We start from the raw sequence: 20,825 nt of genomic DNA, 5'->3' as shown, positions 1-20,825 counted from the left end.
TCCAAGTGCTCAGCCCTTCAAATGCTTGGCACAGAAGAAAAAGAGCAGTGAAGATCATGCCCATGAAAAGATGTTCCTCAAACCTGTCTCCATTTCTGCCACCTCAGAAGGAAAATTTCACTAATTACTATTATTGTTCTGAAGAAACAGCAAAAGGTTCCCAAATAACTACAAGTTATTTCAACTCCTTAAATGCTTCATAAACTCATCATAGTTAACATCTTTGGATTTTGTTACAATACTTATAATAGTTCCAAAGTAAAGGATTTGTGACTACTGTCAAGCACTCATAGTGGAGACATACTTGTTTTCTACATTTATTTTTGAACATTTCATACATGAGTATTCTATTTATATAATTTTAATTCCTCCTCTTTCAAGTCCTCTCATTTTGCTCCCTACTCCCTCTCAAATTCATGGAATTTTCTTTTTTAATTATTTGTATACACACACACACACACACACACACAGAGACAGAGAGAGAGAGTCAGAGACAGAGAGAAACAGAGAGAGAGAGAGAGAGAGAGAGAGAGAGAGAGAGAGAGAGAGAGAAGCCTGTTGAGTCTATGTGGTACAACTTGTATGTAAGTATGTATGTGTAAGGTTGATCACTTGGTTGGACAACCTACAGGGATCTTATTTACAGAGGAGGACTAATTTTTTTTCTTATGGCCACCATTAATTTCCTATAGTTCTTGATTTCGTGGTGCAGCCTTGCAAGATTTCCCTCACCTATTTTGGCATGCCAGTTGGAGTTGTCATTGTTCAGGTCTTGTTTAGATGATTGTGTCATTGGGATTTCATGAGTACAATTTCCCTGTAGTATGTAGAAGATACTATCTCACAGCAGACATCCTGGTCTTTTGACTCTTACGATCTTTCCATCCCTTTCCTTGATGTTCACCTTAGGTGAAAAGGTTGTGTTGTAGGTGTATCAGCTGGGGCTGAGAACCCTACAGTCAGTTTCTTCTCCATTTTGAGCAGTTGTGAATTTCAGTGATAGTCTCCACTGGACACTGAAAAACAACAGAAAGGATATTTGATAACTATACTTCTCTATGAATATATGAATACGTATTTAGAATACAGTTAGAAATTATACTGGTTTAGGAAAGCGGCAGTAATAGGTACTTCTCTGGGGACCATTGCCTTACCATTCATGGGAGTCGGCTAAACTTACACTACCAGGCAAAAATGTCTCTCCTACTGAGTTGGTCATATACTTTATTAGATGATTTTTGGTTACACCAAAAAACAAGTATCAGTATTATACCAATTTTTATGTCTTGCCATGACAGGCATTGTTGTGGTTTCTATTTTACACCATATTTGGACTATTGCCTTTTCCCTTGGTAGCTTGCATAGCACTTTCACATACTATGATAGCTAGTCCTCAGGGAGGAGGCTTCCAAGTCACCTTGATTCTTCCAAGTTCTATGTTTGAATCATATGTTGACTTTTCAATAGAGCTTTATCTTCCAATTCTGGAAGGCAACTAAGGGTAACAGCAAAAGGCTATATTGTTTAGGGAATCTCTTAGACTCCATTGATTAACAGTTCAAAGAGAGGTTGCCCATGCTCTTGAAACTGGGTTTTCTGTTAGATCATCTATGATAATTTTGGAGAGCATTATCACACCAAGTATTTTAATTTTATTCAATATATACATATATATGTATATATATATATATATACATATATATCTCCAACTATACACACAGACACTCACATGCATATAATATGTATTTTTTCAATAACATAAGACAATACATTTCTCCTTTTCTTTTTTTGGGTTTTTTTTTTTTTTTTTTTTTTTGAGACAGGGTTTCTCTGTGTAGCTTTGTGTCTTTCCTGGAGCTCACTTGGTAGCCCAGGCTGACCTTGAACTCACAGAGATCCACCTGGCTCTGCCTCCCGAGTGCTGGGATTAAAGGCATGTACCACCACCGCCCGGCCATTTCTCCTTTTCAATCATTCTTAGTGTTCTTTATTCTTCCTCCTTTCCTCTCCCTTTCTATGACCCTCCCCCTCCTCAGATAAAGCCCACCCCTGTGTTTTTCTCATTTTCTTCTTCGTAGCACCTGTGTCCTAATATTACCCTCTAAAGCTCTTCCTCCCTGCCTCGATCCCTTTTTACTTTTAAGGTTTCTGCAGTTACTCCAGGTTATACACTCACACCTAAAGATTCAGAACCAGCATCTACAAACAAGAAAGAACATGTGGTGCTTATGTTTTTGGTTCTGAGTTATCTCACTCAGTAAATGGTCATCCTACTAAAAGGAGCTACAGATCCAACACAACCCCAATCAAAATCCCATGATATTATTCACAGAAATAGAAAAAAAATGTCCTAAATTTCATATGGAACCACAAAACACCCTGAATAGCCAAACCAATCCCGTGTAAAAATAGCAATGTTGGTGGGATTATAATACCAGATACAAGCTATATTGAGTAAAAACAGCATGTTACTGGTACAAAAATAGACATGTAAATCAATGGATCAAAATAGAACATCCAAACACGGATACATATGACTGCAGCCATTTTGTATTTAACAGAAATGCCAAAAACTACAAACTAGAGATAAAATAGCATCTTCAACAAGTGATCCTGGAAAAACTGTATGTCACATGTAGAAGAATAAAAACATTCCTGTACAAAATCAACTCCAGATGGATCAAAGACTTTCATGTAAAAGCTGAAATATTAAAACCACTAGGAGAAAACAAAGGCAGTACCCTACAAATCAAAGATATAAGAAAGGGCTTTCTGAATAGGATTCTTAAGTATTAAGGACAGTGATTGACAAGTGAGAATTGATAAAACTACAATGCTTCTGTACAGCCAAGGAAACAATCAAACATGTGAGGAGGAAGCCCACAAAGAACCTTGGCCAACTGTCTAGTGGATAAAAGAGGAAATGTCCAGAATACACATAGAACTCAAAAATCAAAGAGGGAAAAAAAGAAACATCCCAATTTTAAAAATGGGCTATGGATCCAAACAGAGAGTTCTTAAAGGAAGAAACAAAAATAGCTAGAAATATCTCAAAGGGCATTCATCGTTTTTAACAACTAGGGAAATGCAAATTAGAGCTACTTTGATATTTCTTCTAACCCTAGTCAGAATGACTAAGATCAAGAAAACAAACACGAACCAATGGCTGAGGGGTCCCCAACTGGATCAGGCCCTCTGAATGGGTGAGACAGTTGATTGCCTTGATCTGTTTGGGAGGCATCCAGGCAGTGGGACCGGGTCCTGTGCTCAGTGCATGAGTTGGCTGTTTGAAACCTGGGGCCTATGCAGGGACACTTAGCTCAGCCTGGGAGGAGGGGACTGGACCTGCCTGGACTGAGTCTACCAGGTTGATCTCAGTCTGCAGGGGAGGCTTTGCCCTGGAGGAGGTGGGAATGGGGGGTGGGCTGGGGGAAGGTGAAGGGGGCGGGAGGGGGGAGAACAAGGGAATCAGTGACTGATATGTAGAACTGAATTGTATTGCAAAATAAAAAAAAAGTGAACTCAAAAAAAAAAAAAAAGAAAGAAAGAAAAGAAAACAAACGACAGCAAATGCTGGGGAGGATGTAGGGAAAAGGAAATCTTCCTGTACTTTTGGTAGTCAAACTGGTTCAACAACTCTGGAAATTAGTGTAGAAGCCTCTTAAAAAGCTAAAACTATATCACTCCTTGGTATGTACCTATAGGACTTAACATCCACTCCACAGACACTTGCTCAGGCATATTCATTCCATTTTATTCACATTAGCTACTAAATGGAAACAACCTAAATGTTCTTTAGCTGACAAATAGATGACGAAGATGTGATAAATATATACAATGGGATACTATTAAGTTATAAAGGAAAAGGAAATCATAAAATATGGTGATACATGGGTGACATAATTTTTTAAGAATTGTATTTTTTGGAAGGTAATGCCAAATGTATATGGATGTACAAGGAGTTTAATTGGTTTATATACATTAGTACTAATAAAATAGTAATTTATAAAACTAAGATTTGTTATTGAACTTTTAATGCTCAATTTGATTAATGAAAATGGTATATTTTTACAATAATGTCCACATGTTATGCTTCATTACATTCATGACTATGCCAAAATACATCAAAAATTGTTTTTTATTAGTTCATTTTAAAAAGGATCAAGAATGATATTTGTTCTAGATGGCAGGAGTAGTAAGTTGTAAGTTTAAGAGTTACCTTTGGGTCACTTTCATTCAGTTTGTGTTCTGACTTGGATCTTAAATGCCAAAAGGGCTCATGTGTCACTTAGGCCCAGGTTGGTGCCACTGGGAGGTGGTAGAACTTTTGGGAATTGGAGTCTAGTAGAAGACTGACTCTCTCCTTCTATCTCTCCCTCTCCCTCTCTCTCTTCATCTCACCCCTCTCTTCCAGTCCCTCTCCACATCCCCTTCCATCTCCCTCTCCTTTTTCATTTCTCCCTCCTCCTCCCCTCTTCTCTCCCTACAGGCCACCTCAGTGCAGGCTTCTTCATTGAGTACCACAGCAGCACAGGCCCAGTTCAGGAGGACCTAGTGACTATAGAATGAAAGGTCTGAACAGGTGAACAAAAATAAATCCAGTTCCTCATTCTAAGTTGGTTTTCTCAGGTAATTTGTTACTGAAACACGAACTGATTAGGAGATACTGCTACACAAACATTGAAGTGTTGCATCCTAAGTTAAATTTAAAGATATTTTTAAATCACATATCATAAAGAGTATATGAAAAATTATCATGGACTCCATTATCTTCTTCTTCCTATATAACAATGCATAGTCTTTAATATTGTATGAAAAATATTTTCCTTTTATTTAAAATAGATTTTTTCTCACATAATATATCCTGATTATGGTTTCCCCTCCCTCTTCTCTCAGTTTCTCCTTCACCTCTGTTGCCATCTGGATTCACTCTTTATCTGTCTCTCATTTGAAAACAAACAGGCTTCTAGGGGATAATAACAAAATAAAATAATAAAAAACTACCACATCAAAGAAAAATAGAAAAAAATAAAGTGTACATATAAATGTGAATAAAAGAAATTTTAATATGTGAGTATGTACCTACCTAGGGAATATACCTACCTGGGGTAGAAAGTCATGTGCATTTTGCTATTCCTCAGTGTTACAAAGTAAAAATATGAAAACCATTTGAATCTTAAAATACCAGTGTACTTCAGTATCACAGACTGACTTTACTTTTTTGAAGCTTGTCTGTGTTGACAGCTGCAGATCAAGTGTGCCTATCCCATTTTGACGCTTTCGAGATATTAACTGACACACTGAGCACATCAGCTCTCATCCTAAATAGATCTCCATCAGAAGCTTTTCGACTAATAAGTCTACAGCATCTTGGTGAGATAGCATGCCCACACTTCCAATGACTCAAATCCAGACTTCTCATATGGCATGTCTATCTGAAATCTGGATCTGAATATGTGGTCAAATGCTATTGTATCCATCAACACCATGCTTTAATTTCATAACATACTATGAACAACTGCTTAGTCCTGAATATAATGTTTTCTGAAATTTCTGTAGAATGAGAAAAGTTATATATGTGTTTCTCTTCAGAATGTTAATCTTTCTCCTGTTTCTTTCAAACCTATTTTTATTTTGAATCAACAAAAGAGATAAAGGCTAAATAATATTTCTAAATGTCTTTTTGGCTACAGTTGTCCATGCCAACTTTATCATTGGAACTACTTAATGCTTAACAATCTTCATATTACTTTCTACTAAGTCAGACACAAGTGGATTATAAGAGTAACTAAGACACACACCAAACTAGAAGTATTCACAAAAATAACACATCAATATCCTATCTAAAGTAAAAGGGAGTGATTCTTTGTGTAATAGAGTTTGTAGTGAGGGATACCACTTGAACATCAATTTGGGAATTTTTGCTTCTTTGTAGAGGGCAACTCATCCTTTATCTTTGAGGATACTGAAATGCTTTAGCAAGTAAATCACACATCAAGAACTGTATGAGTCCTGAAATTCAGAAATCTTGAGATGGTGGCACAGGAATCCATAGAAAACTGTGATTCTCAATGAATCAAAATAAAAATATAAAATGGCTCTCCAATTAAAAAATTCAGTTTTACATTTATGTCATCATTCAATAATATAATTGATACTATTAACAAATTATACTAGCTGATTGACAGTTTATAATGAAATTAAATGTTATAACCCTTCTCTCAATGGGTAATATAATCATAATTTCTAAACTAATGATACCAACTATGTATGCTTATTTTCAATTCATACGGCATGATCAAGACAAGGTCTATAAATAACTTTTAATACTATTTTTATGTACTAATCAAAATGAAGAAGACATCAAAAACTTATATTAAAAAAGTAGCCCCTATTTACTATATCACACAGTCTTTAAATAAATTCTGAAAACATGTTGGAGCACTAACTACACAAAACTCACTGTGTTAGGGTATGACCATTATAAATAAGTCATTTTTCTTTTCAAGAGGCTTATAGTTCTGCTGGAGAAACACAAATACTCATAAGACCCCAAATTAAAATAGCATCAATTAACACAATATCTCTTGTTGTCTATAGAGCCAGAAATGGGAAAGAATGGTATGCTTACTTTATCTTTATAGAGATCTGAAGGGTAAAATTAAATTAATTCCATTGAAAAACAGATAATGATCAAGAACTTGAGAATCAGGTTTGAGGTTCTTTGTTAAACTCATGACCCTAAGAAGGAGAACAGTTCCAAAATATAATGCTTACATTTATATTCCAAAGGGAGCTGTGCACACAAGAGAGTTAAAACCTTCAAGTCTTTCACATTGTCACAACTGTCCAACTGCTGGTAACTCTCAATGAACAACTTCAACACACCTGAGTAGCTCTTAGCTTACAGGAAAGAAGCAGTCCTTGGATAGCCTTAGATTGAAGTGCTCACTTCACGTTAGGTGAGCTGGTGAGTCTGTCATGCTGAATTCAATGTGTGAAAGCACTTGTATGAGGTCAGGATACTTGTCGTCTCCCAAAAGTGAAGAGCCAACTCCGTGTGTTCTGAAGTATAAGAGCTGAGAGAAAGAAAAGCAGGCAACTGGGTCATGTTACTATGGAGAAGCACAGAGCAAAGGTGATACCATTGCATTCATGTATGTCACTTGGGGGCAGATTTATCTTCTTATGACATAGTGGTCCTGGACTGAGTTTAGGAAAGGATCTAAGTACTTCCTGGTGTGCCCACTGAGAGGGGAATAAAGGATGGCTTTGTGGGAGAAACATCCCCTCAAATATAAGTGGGTTGGTTATCCACCATGTTTTACTCAACAACCATTTTGTATAATGATACAATGATTTTATAAAAGAGACAAAACAAAGCCCAGATATGTTAAATTCAAACCAATCAGCTTGTCTTTCAGACAGGTGAAAGAGACATAGATATGTGACAAAGGCATGCTAAGTGAATGATTTCCCTCTGCCTACATGTACCATATTGTTAAAGGACAATAAGTTAACTATTTCTTCTCCCCACTATAGATTTGGGAACCTATTTGGAACACATACATAGTTATGTATATGTATAGAATAATTTGAGAGTAATGTATGAAGTAATCCCACATTGAATCTGCTGCCGTGTCAGCAGCTAGCCATAAAGCACACTAGATAATATGTGGACCTTGTTCTTTGGTCACTGTAGTGGGTAGCCATTCCAGCTTTGATCTGGAAGTTCCAACCCCCATTGAGACTTCGGCAACTGTCACGCCTACAAGGCGGGGCCAAGGGAAGCGCCTGGAGACCCGAGATCTGGATGGGCCAGCACTCTCTCTCTGTTCTGGGACCCTGGACGGTGGAGGTGGGCCAAGCAGAGCTCCAGAGAACACCGCTGGACTGCGATACACCTTCCCCAGACCCCATGACCTACCTATCCCTTAATTTGTAAGTTATGCCATTAAATAAATCTCCTTTTAACTACGTGGAGTGGCCTTAATAATTTCACCAATATCTGGTGCCCAACATGGGGCACAAACCCACGACCCTGAGATTAAGAGTCTCATGCTCTACTGACTGAGCTAGCCGGGCTACTTGGCCCACCTCCACCATCCAGGGTCCCGGAACAGAGAGAGAGCGCTGGCCTATCCAGATCTCGGGTCTCCAGGTGCCTCCCTTGGCCCCGCCTTGTAGGCATGACAGTTGCCGAAGTCTCAATGGGGGTTGGAACTTCCAGATCAAAGCTGGAATGGCTACCCACTACAGGTCACAGTATTGTACGTGACTAATAAACAAATTGCATTTTTCTTCATTTCCTTTTTAGAAATATTTTTCTTGCATTTCATTTTGAATCATTTCCTTTTGTTTGTTTAATTATTTACTTTTTGTTTGTTTTTACAATCTAAGTAAAGTTCCCCTCCCTCCTCTCCCCCTAGTCTCTCTCCTTCCCCTCCCTTTCCCACCACCTGTCCACTCCTCCTCCTCCATTTCTCTTCAGAAAAGGGAATATCAGCTATCCATGGTAGATGATGTTGCAGTGAGACTAGGCACCTACCTCCTCTTCTATTAAGAGTGGATGAGGCAATCTGGTAGGAGGAAGAGTCCCAAAAGAAGGCAATCCCAGAAGTAGACCACAGTACACAATGGTTAACTTACATGCAGAAGGCCTAGGTCAGTCCCATGCAGGCTCTCTGGTTGTTCATTCAATCTCTTTGAGCCCCTATGAGCACAGATTAGTAAGTTCTGTGAACTTTCTGATGGTGTCCTTGACCCCACTGGCTTCTACAATCTTTTCCCACTCCCCACCCCCACCACTCTTCCACAGGATTCCCTAAGCTCTGCCTAATGTTTGGCTGTGGGTTTCTGCATCTGTTTCTATCAGTTGCTGTGTGAAGCTTCTCTTAAGACAGTTGAGCTAGGCACCAGTCTATGAGTATAGCAAAATATCATTGGGAGTCATTTCATTGACTTTTTTTTTTGCCAGTTGTGTTTGGTTCTATCTTAGGTCTCTAGGATATCCTGCCTCTGGGTCTTGGCCCTCTAGGCAGTGACAGGGGTGAGCTCCCTCTCATGGTATGGGTCTCAGGTGAACTAGTCATTAGTTGGCCACTCCCACATTTCTGTGTCACATCTACCCCAGCACATCTTGTAGGCAGGACAAATTGTAGGTGGACAATTTTGTGACTGGGTTGGTGTCTCAATCCCTCCACTGGAAGTCTTGCCTGGTTACAGGAAATGGTCGGTTCAGGTTCTGTATCCCCCAGTGCTAGGAATCTTAGCTAGAGTCACCCTCATAGATTGCTGGGAGTTTCTGTTGCACTAGGTTTCTAGCTCCTCCCAGACATGTCCCCAGATCCCAGTTGTCTCTTCTAGTACTCTCTTCCTCCATCCTCCCTCCATCTAATCCATTTTTTTTTCATTTTGTAGACCTTTTCCAGTGTATGAGCCATCATGGAAGAAACCATAAAAATAATTTTTAGAGTAAAAAGAGAAACAACTTATCAGTCTCCTTTTCTGAATACTTAATAGTCATTAAGTACTCATATTACTGTGGGAATTGGACATATATATTTGATGTCTTCCAGCAGTCACCTGGTCTAGTCTTGCCCACCATCTTATTATTCAAAGGTGACAACTGGCTGAAACTTTCATCATCATGTAATTTACAGCTTGAGATAGTGCTGTGAGATGTTCTGTATGGCAAATGTGTTGCTCTGATTAGTCATTAAATAAAACACTGATTGGCCATTGGCTAGGCAGGAAGTGTAGGCGGGACAAGGAGGAGAATAAAGCTGGGAAGTGGAAGGCTGAGTCAGAGAGACACTGTCAGCCGCCACGATGAGAAACAGCATGTGAAGATGCTGGTAAGCCACGAGCCATGTGGCAAAGTATAGATTTATAGAGATGGATTAATTTAAGCTGTAAGAACAGTTAGCAAGAAGCCTGCCATGGCCATACAGTTTGTAAGCAATATAAGTCTCTGTGTTTACTTGGTCAGGTCTGAGTGGCTGTGGGACTAGCAGGTGAGAGAGATTTGCCCTGACTGTGGGCCAGGCAGGAAAACTCAAGCTACAAGATAGGATTTCAAAATTGAATAGACAACATCTCAATGTGCTATAAGTATGTTTAGTGATCACTTGTTATCACTGTGTAGAAAAATAAAAAGAGCCATCTCTCAGCTGAGAGAGAGGGCAAGTTAGAGAGGATCAAGCTTTTCACCCTCTTGATTTATGGTATGACAGAATCCCATTTGTCTTAACTTAGGAACTTTTCCTATAAAGTATGTTACTACAAGGCTATTTAACGTTGTTCAATACATTAAGCAGCTTTTCACTTCTAAACTTCTAAGGCCTATTCATAATCAGACATATCCGGGAAAATGAGATGACTAATGGTCTGGGGCCTCAGGGTTTGCTTTCTTGTCAGAAGCTTCAATAGCATGTCTTTAAATGTTACTCATTACTTAATGAAGAAACATCAAATAGTTGTTAATGTTCTAATAACATCAATGTATGCAATAGTGAAACAAAGTGTAAAGCTGATGAGAGGGTATCTGTGGAAATAATCACAATGGAGGCTGAAGAATAAATCACCAGTTTCTCTCAGCCTTAAACTGTAAGGTTCCACCAAATAAATTTGAAGCAATTAAGGAGTAAGGTTGATAGAAGAAAGAGAAGATCCACACCACCAGAATAGCTTACATGAACTGTTGGCACAGAACAGTGGCTGAAGTATGGCCATCACAGACAGGGAGGCTCTCCATTTACCCACCTGGAATGTGTCATTTGATTTCTCAAAGGAACATATGGTATTTTCAACCAACATATCCAAGAAGCTCCTGAAATTCTACCTATTATTTCTGGGGTACCCTTGCTATTTGACTAAAGAAGTTATTTATCTGTAATTTATTAGCTTTCTAATTATTGTTCTTCAGTGTAGGAAATGAAATCTCATTTGTGGTGACATGGGTAGATCTAGGGGATGTTGTGCTAAGTGAAATAAGCCATGTATGAAAAGACAAACTCCATATGATATTACTCACAAATGGAATCTGAAAGAGTGTACCTCATTGAAATTGAGAGTGGGACTAAGGGTTCTCTGAGGCTGAGTAAAGTGGAGAGAGGGGCCAAAGAGAGGTTTTTCCAGGTGCAATGCCTTAGTTCAACAGAAGGAACAATTCTGGCAAATACAGTGAGAGAGGCATGACTACAATGAGACTAGTCCTTCTTAAATTTGGGGAGTGAACAACACACAGCCATCCTTGGGATACATGCTGGGAAAAGGTTTCTCAAAGTTCACTTTCCTACATACTTGGAAGACATTTTCTAAGGAGAAATGGAAAGAACAGAATAGAATCAACATGGTAAAAAAGAGGACTATGCAGCTCCTCTGGGCTCATCAAATCAGTCCACCATCATCATCGATTTTTTTTTCAGAGATTTTATTTTTGCAATGCCCACATTATCAAAACTATCAGGTGAATATAATATACTCTATAGAGTACTGTGTCAGAGGAATAGGTAAGGTAATAACAATTTATTCTCAAGGAGTAAAATTTCCCATCTAACATGAGTCACATGAGAAGCCACCAAGCTTCCTTAATGTGGAGGCCAACAGGTGCAATGATACCACCACAGGGAGCAACACACCCAGCTGCAGAGAAGCTGATGCAGAGAAGCTGAAGTCACGGGAGGACAGGAGAGACTTCTCTTCAAGTGTACAGATGTCCATTATGTTCACTGTTTTGGGAGCAGTGGGTGTTTTTAACAGCTTACTAACCTTTTTAAGCAAACATCACAAATTCAATATCTAGAACAATTCTTTTAATGAATTAAATATCACTATCTTAAAAGAGTGAATTTAGGTTACAGCCAATCAGAAAGCCTCATGCTAGCTGCAATTTTTGACTCTTAGCTATTTCAACTCAGTGCTACTTATTTTATGGTTGAAAAGATGGATGGATGTTCATGTCATACAGAAGTGTATCTTTTTAGAAAGGGGACAACTTGGATTTTTTTTCATACAAATTCTTCCAAGGAAAGGGCCAGATGGGATTTGAATGAGAGAACAGAGCAAACAGGAAATTGGATGTCAGAGGAACAAAGGGCCAAGTAGAGAAAAGTTCAGAGAAGTTACTCAATGCTTCCACCCCAAAGCTACACATTGGGGCTTTATCACAACTAAGTCTTTGGGGATTTGCCTGTCACCAGACAGTACTAAGCACACTGTTTCTAAAGGAAATCTTTGTTCTAATTCCCTACTGACAGGAAAAAGCTTCTGAGTTCACTCAACCCTATCTTCATCCTTTACAAAGAAAAACTATAGAAAGAATGGTTAGATTCCCAGGGGCTCTCCTTATTTAACTAGCTCTACCTAACCAGACAACTGCCTAAGACTCCCTCCCTTCACTCGCTACAGCACACAGCAAAAAGCTTGCCTCGATGCTTTTATTTTCTTCCCTTTGGGGTTCCTCAAAGTAGAAGTGTCCCAGAAAGGAATCCTTTGTAACTGGGTCACCTAAGTGATTGATAAAGGGGCAGAAACATTCCAAAGATAGAGTGGCTATTGCTCCTTTTCCTCAACATGACAACAGTGCAGAGTGTCTGACCCAGATTCAACTCGTGGGAAGGTAAGATTGTCAACCTGATACTAAAACAAAACAAAACAACAAAAAAAATGGAAGCATTTCTCATGTTGACTCTCATAGCAGAGAGCCTCTAACACACATTACACAAGAGAGCAGATTGCAATAAGTCTGCCCTAAAAGCAGTATTGCCTCTACATTATTTTATTAAAAAAATGAGCATTTACTTAATTTTGATAAAGTTCAAGAAGTATATTCATTCTCAAAATTCCCAACCCTATCATTTTTTTTTGTAGTCCTCTGTAGTGGAAATTTTTGGAACTTTATCCCCAGTTTTGTGTTTACTGCCCAGATTGTTATCTCACCAACAGCAAAACTGAAGAAATTTCCCCAAGAGTATTTCTGGGTTTGGAATTAGAATGATTGCCTTCTATTCCAATGATCATAACATTCTCAGCTCATATATATGAAGTAGGATCACTACTTGTGGGCAACTGAAAGTGCCTCTGGCTCATTTTAATAGAAAAATATTTACTGGAAAAGTAATTAGGCTTGTAGACTCTACAGAAGGATGAAGAATCAGATGTAGAAAATGGACTAATAATAAGAACTTCATAGAAATAAAAAGAAACTGGATAAAGGCTCTATGATGACAGTTAGGGTATTTACCAATCTGATTACTGGAGTAGGCCAGTTGAGGCACCCTCTCAACTATTGCTAGTAGTCCTGGAAACTTCCCTAGCACCCTGTTTCTCCCTATTCCCCTGATGTCTCCATTTATCATGTTATCTCTTTCCTTGCTCTCCTACTCTGTCCCTTTTCCAGCTCAAACCTCCCATTTCCTTATGTTTTCATCACCTATCCCCTACCCTCCATTGCCCCCCTTATGCCCTGTTTACTCATCTAGATCTCATCTATTTCTCCTTAGGGAACCAGATGCAGAGATCTACGGCCAGACACCAGGCCGAGCTCCAGTAATCCAATCAATGAGAGAGAGGAAGGGTTCTATGAGCAAGGGACATCGAGATCATGATGGGGAAATGTGCAGAGATGGCCAGCCCAAACTAGTGGAAACTCATGAATTGTGGACCAATAGCTTTGGAGCCTCTATGGGACTGGACTACGCCCCCTGGATAGGCAAGACAATTGTTTAGCTTGAATTGTTTAGGGAGCCCCCTGACAGTGGAATCAGGATCCATCCCTGGTGCATGAGTCAGCTTTTTGGAGCCCAGTGCCTATGGTGAGACACCTTGGTGCAGTGGGGAGGGCCTTGGACCTGCCTCAACTGAATGTACCAGGCTCTGCTGACTCCCCATGGGATTCTTTGCCTTGGAGGAGATGGGAATGGGGGGTGGATTGGGGAGGGGAAGGCTGTGGGGTGGAAGGAGGGAGGAGAGGGAGATCTGAGGTTGGTATGTAAAATGAATAGAAAATTTATTTATTTATTTTCTTTTTTTTTTTGGTTTTTTGAGACAGGGTTTTTCTGTGTAGTTTTGGTGCTTGTCCTTGATCTCGCTCTGGCCTTGAGTACTGGACCAGGTTGGCCTCGAACTCGCAGAGATCCGCCTGGCTCTGCCTCCTGAGTACTGGGATTAAAGGTGTTCACCACCACTGCCCGGTGAAAATTTCTTAATAATAATAAAAAAGAAATAAAAAAACAAGATAATTGCCTTTGAATAAAATGTTCAGGTAGGAGGTCACTTCTGCCACAGAAAAACCAACCAACACTAATGGGCACTGGTCACTTTCCTTTAGATCTGGGTACACATCTTCAGTTTTCTTCCTGTTTGTATGACTGTTGTCATACAATCTTTATGGGATCAGTAGTGCCTACATGTGAGAGTCCATCACGAGCCAGCCTGTGAAGTGTTGGCATTCTATTACAGAAAGAGGGGTTGCGAAGACTGATGGGACACTCACCTGAGTGTTCAGCCCCATAGTAGGGTGTGCCTACCCATGACTTTTACACATAGCAACATAAAACAGGGCAGTAAAATAAAGACACATGTGCTATAGCCAAAGAAAGATGACACTGGCCACTGCATGCCTCGCCTCTGCAACAGAATTGACTAGTGTTTTATTGCCCTGCAAATGTCTAGGTTACTTACCAGAACTGATGAAGAGGCCTTTGTGTTTCTCTTCTAAACGGGTGTTTTGTTTTTGTTTCTGTCTTCTTGGCTGCAAGGTGACAGGGAGCAGGTGATATTCTTCAGTCAGCTGAGTTCTTGGATGAGAGAAAAGGCAGGGCTTGCAAGATCTGTTCCAGGCTGGCAGTGGCTCAGACATCCCAAGACTTTTCATTGTTTTCTGGAGAGAAGTTTTCAGGAACTTTAAAGCATTTCTCAGCTTTGATTTGGTCTGCAGCTCAGAGCACCTGTGAAGGGACATGCTTGCAGGAGAAGAAGAAGAAAGAAGAAAAATAGGTCAGGACTGGTTATAGCATAGTTTTGTTTTCACAAAAGTGAACGACCACCAAGTATAAATATACAAAAAGTGAAAAATATGAAAAATGTATTAGCTGTATTTCAAGGAAAGGACACTGGGTCTACAATCCCAATTATTACATGCTCTGGGGATAGTGAATGTAATTGTTCATTTTTCAACGCTCTAGGCTGCAATTTAGTTTTTATCTGAAAAAAAATGTATTGCTTTTATATTTCTTCTCTCTCATGGCCTGAATAATGGAGGTGGGAGACCCCTAATGTTAACAGGTTAGTGAAACAAAATCACCTTGGGAAGCAAAATCTGTTTTTATTTTAATTTTAATAGTCTACCATTTTTAAAGTAAAGGGTAGGATCTTTCTGTCTAGGCTTTTTCTTCTTATTTATTTGTTGGCATAAAGAACTGCAGTCCTGTAATATGCTCAGCAGGTAAAGACTCTTAATCTCAAGCCTAAGAGTGGAGTCCCATCTCTGTGGTTCACATGGTAGAAGGAGAAGCCCAGAGCCCAGGTGGAATACAATAGAAATAATAGCAAAGGCTTCACCTCTTCCTGGAATTCAACCCATTCTCCTCCCTTCCTAGGAATAAATACTTACATGGAAGGATTGATTCCTCCCATTTGCAACATGAGTGTTTTAGATTCTCACCACCCTGGCTCTCACTCTCTTGTCCACTAAACATTGCATTAGCCAGCAGAGAACACAGGAACAGCCAGGCCTGCTCTCTTACCAATTTTCGGAAACATTGTAAGTACTTCATAGATCGCAAGAGTGTACTCTTACTCGGGTTCAATTTGGGGAACAGAAAGCATTGTTTAGAAGAGGACCTAGTAATCCTTCAAGGAGCCCAGCTATGGACCAACACTAAGAGCACAGAGCACAGATCCACCCTTCAGTCTGAGATTCTGATTCATTACCCAAGGTGAAATATGACAATGAGTGCTTTATAACAGGAACCGCAAAATAATTCCACACCTGGCCTGCAGACATTCCAGTAAAGCATGACCATTAACCATGTCAGGAACTGCTTTCAGAGAAATCAGTAATGTTTCTGTGAGGAATTTCTTGTTTGGAAGAAAGACACTGGACAGGTTTTATAAATCCTTCTATGAGATGCAAAGTAGTGGAAAGAAAATGAATTGGAAATATAGAAATGTTGATTGGGACTTAAAAGAGAACTTCATGATCATCAATCAGATCACCTTAATAAAACACACCATCTCTAGATTTATCTAGAATCATGGCTACTTCCTTTAGAAACTATCTCTAGATGTATCTGGAATGATGGACACTCAATATAGATACTATCAGTGGGACTAAAGTGAATAGGCAATTATTTATCATGTATCTTACAGAGAAAATTCACTTTGAATATAACTTCCTCATGATGTAAGTCTTTGTTGCAAGATTAGAAAAAAAATCAACTAGACACTAATGCATTGTATTTGATTAGCTTAATTTCCCAAAGCAACTCATCGTATCTCTCATAGCTTATACTATGAAATCTTGAAAGTAGCTTTCACAGTCAATAGGACTGCCAAAATAAAGTAATGACCAACGATATATAGATAGATTTATACCCAAAATAAGGAAAGGGAGACAGACATAGAGAGAGAGAGGGAGAGAAATAGAGATAGAGAGATAGACAAAGAGTACCAATGGTGGGGTGAGAACATTCCGTCTAATAAGAATACAGACTATTCACCCTGTGGTGGTATTGTGTTCCCCAAAATATTGTGTACCCTAATAAACTTATCTGGGGTCAGAGAACAGAAAAGTCACTAGATACTTAGGATAGGCAGTGGTAGCACATGCCTTTAATCCTAGCATTCCAGAGGCAGAAATCCATCTGTTCAAGGATACAGCCAAGCATGGTGACTCATGCCTTTAATTCCAGAAAGCGAGCGTTTAATCCCAGGGAGTGATGGCTGAAAGCAGAAAGATATATAAGTCATGAGGGCCAGAAACTAGAAGCAATTGGCTGGTTAAGCTTTCAGGTTTTCGAGCAGCAGTTCAGCTGAGATTCATTCTGGATGAGGACTCAGAGGCATCCAGTCTGAGGAAACAGGATCAGCTGAGGAATTGGCAAGGTGAGGTAGCTGAGGCTTGTTCTGCTTCGCTGACCTTCCAGCATTCACCCCAATAACTGGCCATAGGTTTGATTTTATTAATAAGAACTTTTTAAGATTCTTGCTACACCTCCCTGTGAATGTAGCCATAAATTAAAACACACGGAGCAGTGACTTGACTCTAGGAAGAAGGTAGGGTAGAAAGACAAAGACCAGGATTCAACATCTCACCAATTGAAGGTAAGTTCACCATTATTTCCATTCAAATTCCATTTCTAGAACTCCAGATGGCCTCAGAAAGGATTACTGGAACACAGGAGTCGAGAAATAGTTTAATTCTGGCTCAAGGAATGCTGAACAGGTTTCTGAATGTTCAAAGTCTACAGATCCACTGACTTCATCTTTCCTCTACAATTTGATGTCTCCTCATCCTACCAATCCTAGGGCTGTGGTAGCATTATTTTTCCTCTTTCCCTCACTGTACCCTTCTTGTTGTGTGAATATGGTCAAGAAAATTCTGAAGCAGAGCGGAATATATCATATCAAGCCTCAGAATTCTGGCCAAAAGGCTACAGGAAAAAAATAAGAAGAGGAGAGGGAGGGAGACTGAAAGAAGGGCCAAATATTGAGAAGGTGAAGATGCAGGAGATGGAAGAACAATTTGTTTCTTTGCATTTGAGCTGTGCATACCCCCTGCCTTGCTGACACCTTCAACCTGGGTGGCGAGTGCAGACTCTGACAACTGAACTAGGGGACAGAGCATACATAACCCAGTCCCACATGGCTGCATATGGCTCATGTGAGACAAATTGGAACCAAACTGCAAAGTGTTTGAAAGCCAACTTAACCACAGGAGTGTGATGGAAATATGTGACCCGAAACAATTCAGCCAATTACCACTAAAGCACAAGTAACATTCTTTATAGGATTTTAGAACACTTGGAGACCAAATGGAACAATCAAAATCTTTACATGTGAGCACAAGCAATTCTGCTTCCATAGACCTTGGGATGTACTCATTTGAAAATGGAAAAGAGAAGGAATAATTGCTGCTACTGAGATGACGATGATGTAGATTTTGAAATTATTTAATGATGAGAATGGAATGACAGCAATAGAAGATAGAAAGGAGTAAATGGAAATTAGTAAGATAATGTAGCTCAGTATAGCATTACGGTTAATAGCAGACTGACTGGGGCCAAAGGAATAGTCAGAAAGTTGGAAACACAAGAATAAATTCTACTCATTTCCCATAGCAATTACCATCAGGAACTGACCAGAAGAGCAACACCAAGAGGTCTACATGTATTTTCAGAATGGCAGAAGAATGTGTAGTGCCAAAAAAAAATATTTACAAAATTAGCTTTAAACTTCTCAAATTTGGTGTAGGCTTCTCTGCAGAAGATTTAGCCTAAATTCCAGGAGAAGGGGCCAGATGATAAAACAGAAAACAAGCCACAGATATTGTCTTACCAATGTTAAAATTACAGTTTCTGGGAATACAGAGAGAAGCTGCTTTCATTTATTTTTTTTCTCCTGTGTTTTTCCATAACTATACCTGCTATGGCCACCATGTGATAGCCTAAGCTTAGTAGTACAGCATAAAATCTGAGAGGCTGGACTTCTTACTTCATAAATGTCTCAATTCAGGTTTCTCTTAGACCTTTCCTGTAGTATTCACTTTCATATTTCTGGCCATATTAAGTCCAAGACAATTTTTACCAAAAGGCACAAAATGGAAGCTTTTTGGAGCTTTAATGAGTTTCAGAATATGGTTTTTTTGTCTACAGCCCCTTGATGATTTATCCTCTCTGCTCACACTTTATAATGGCTTCCAATGAGGGAGGAATGAGTCCTTACTCCACATCACCCAAACTGGATCTTCATTTTCTAAGAGTAACCTTCGTGCAATCACATTTAAGACAATATATATGTTTGAAAAATAATCGTAAAATACTAAAAGTTTCTTTTGCATTTTTAAACATCACCATAGATGACTGAAATAATAAGTCATTGTTTTGTGTTTACAGGTTATTCAAAGAATTCTTGTTTAATTATTTTGCTACTCACTCTTACTCCTCTCATTGACTATGTGTATAGAAAAACCAGAAGGAATTTTACTTGCATCCAAGATAATCACCATTATCCACATTTAGGAACTCAATGAATTTGGGACTAGGGATGTAGCTCAGTTGGTACAGGGCTTGCCTAGCGAACTTAATGCTCTGCATTCCATTCTCAAACCACATAAAGCAGATGCAGTGATGTGTCCCATGACAGTAATCCCTATGCTCTGGAGGTAGAAGGATCTGAAATTTCAAATCATTGGGGATCACCCTAGTCTACATAGTTAGACTGGGGCCAACCTAGAATATATGAAATCCTACTTAATGAAAAGAAAAGGAGGAAAGAAAAAAAAAGGAAGTGTCCCTAAGTATATATATATATATATATATATATATATATATATATATATATATTCCAGATTTAGTCATGATTTTGAAGAATCATGATATCAGTGACCCTTATGATGGAAATGAAGTTTCATATTACAAATATATCTCACTGTGATTATTTTATCTATTAGTTTGGTAAAGGTTTATTTTCTGTTTCTCAGGATCTACCTTTGAAAATATGGCAGCCCAGAAGTTAGGTAAAGCTTCTGTTACCCTATTTGAATATTTGAGTAATATGAGCAACACAAAAAGCATAACAGATCTATATTACTATGTCCCTTAATTATTCTATGAATGTATCTTGCTATCACAAATCTTTACCAAAGGACAGGAACAACATAAGGGAAAGTTCAGTGCCATTGCAAACTTCATGCTCTAGGATTTTTGCTTTCATACTTGTTAGTTTTTAAATCAACTTGTCATAAGCTAGAGTCATTTTGGAAAAGGAAACCTCCATTGAGAAAAATTCTCATTTCAGACTGGCCTGTGGGCAAGCCTGTAGTGACTGATAGGGTAGGCTCATCCCACTGGGGATGGTATAGCCCCTGGGTGGGTGTTCTTTGATGGCATAAGAGAGCAGACTGAGCAAGCCATGAGAAGCAAGCAAGTAAGCAGTGCTCTTCCTTGGCCTTTGCTTCATTTTATGCATCCACGTTCCTGTCCTGACTCCCTGGGACAATGGATTAATACCATATAAGGTGAAAGAACTCCTTTCCTCTCCAAGCTCTCCAAGTTTTCTTTCTTGCTCCAAGTTGCTTGGTGTTTTATCACAGCAATAGAAATCCTAACTAAGACATCAACTAAGTGACTTTAACACAGCAATATGGATTAAATATGAAAACCCTAGCTAATTGAGCATGATGCTCACTGTGAATGTTTTGCTTAGAAACATTTTGCAGATTTCCCAAGTATGAGCAATGATGCCAGATTTACAAAAAGGCTGAAAGCAACATGATAAATGCAGTCTTCTTTTTAATGCTGATTTGGATTCTGCTGTTTGAAGTTAATAATTATACCTTTTATCTTCTAAAGCAACGTTTTAACTTTAGGAGCTTGAATCGCATGATTAGCAGAGTTTGGCTTTTCCCAGGTGGTTTTTTGAATGCAACAATTAACATCATATCTGAAAAATAAAACTTGGTTGTTAAAGAGAAATTCATTTTATTTATCCATTTATATATCATTTTGGTCTCTTTGGACCACGTAGTTTTCAGTTCATTTGTGAGGGTACAATTTACTCCTGCTCTGTGATGGTGGGTGCAGTTAGTATCTAGTTAATAC

The 20,825-nt window shown here is 39.0% G+C and overlaps 1 long non-coding RNA gene across 2 annotated transcripts in view; it reads right to left on the bottom strand.

Moving 5' to 3' along the window:
• Window positions 1-304: 304 nt before the first annotated feature.
• Window positions 305-20,825, bottom strand: part of LOC128104390 (uncharacterized) — a 46,139-nt gene continuing 25,618 nt past the window's right edge. Inside the window, exons 3-6 of one of the 2 annotated variants that reach the window (XR_008215982.1) lie at window positions 14,686-16,947; window positions 8,650-8,713; window positions 6,889-7,079; window positions 305-1,016 (exon numbers count right to left, since the gene is read on the bottom strand). This is a non-coding gene — a long non-coding RNA (uncharacterized LOC128104390). The remainder of the gene's footprint in view (window positions 1,017-6,888; window positions 7,080-8,649; window positions 8,714-14,685; window positions 16,948-20,825) is intronic. The other variant, XR_008215983.1, reaches the window with a different exon arrangement.

Source organism: Peromyscus californicus, unplaced genomic scaffold (assembly GCF_007827085.1).
Source record: "Peromyscus californicus insignis strain IS unplaced genomic scaffold, ASM782708v3 Scaffold_8__1_contigs__length_139910024, whole genome shotgun sequence".
Taxonomy (NCBI): Eukaryota; Metazoa; Chordata; class Mammalia; order Rodentia; family Cricetidae; genus Peromyscus; species Peromyscus californicus.
The sequence above is the reverse complement of the archived record's forward strand: the minus strand, read 5'-3'. Positions and strand labels throughout refer to the sequence as shown.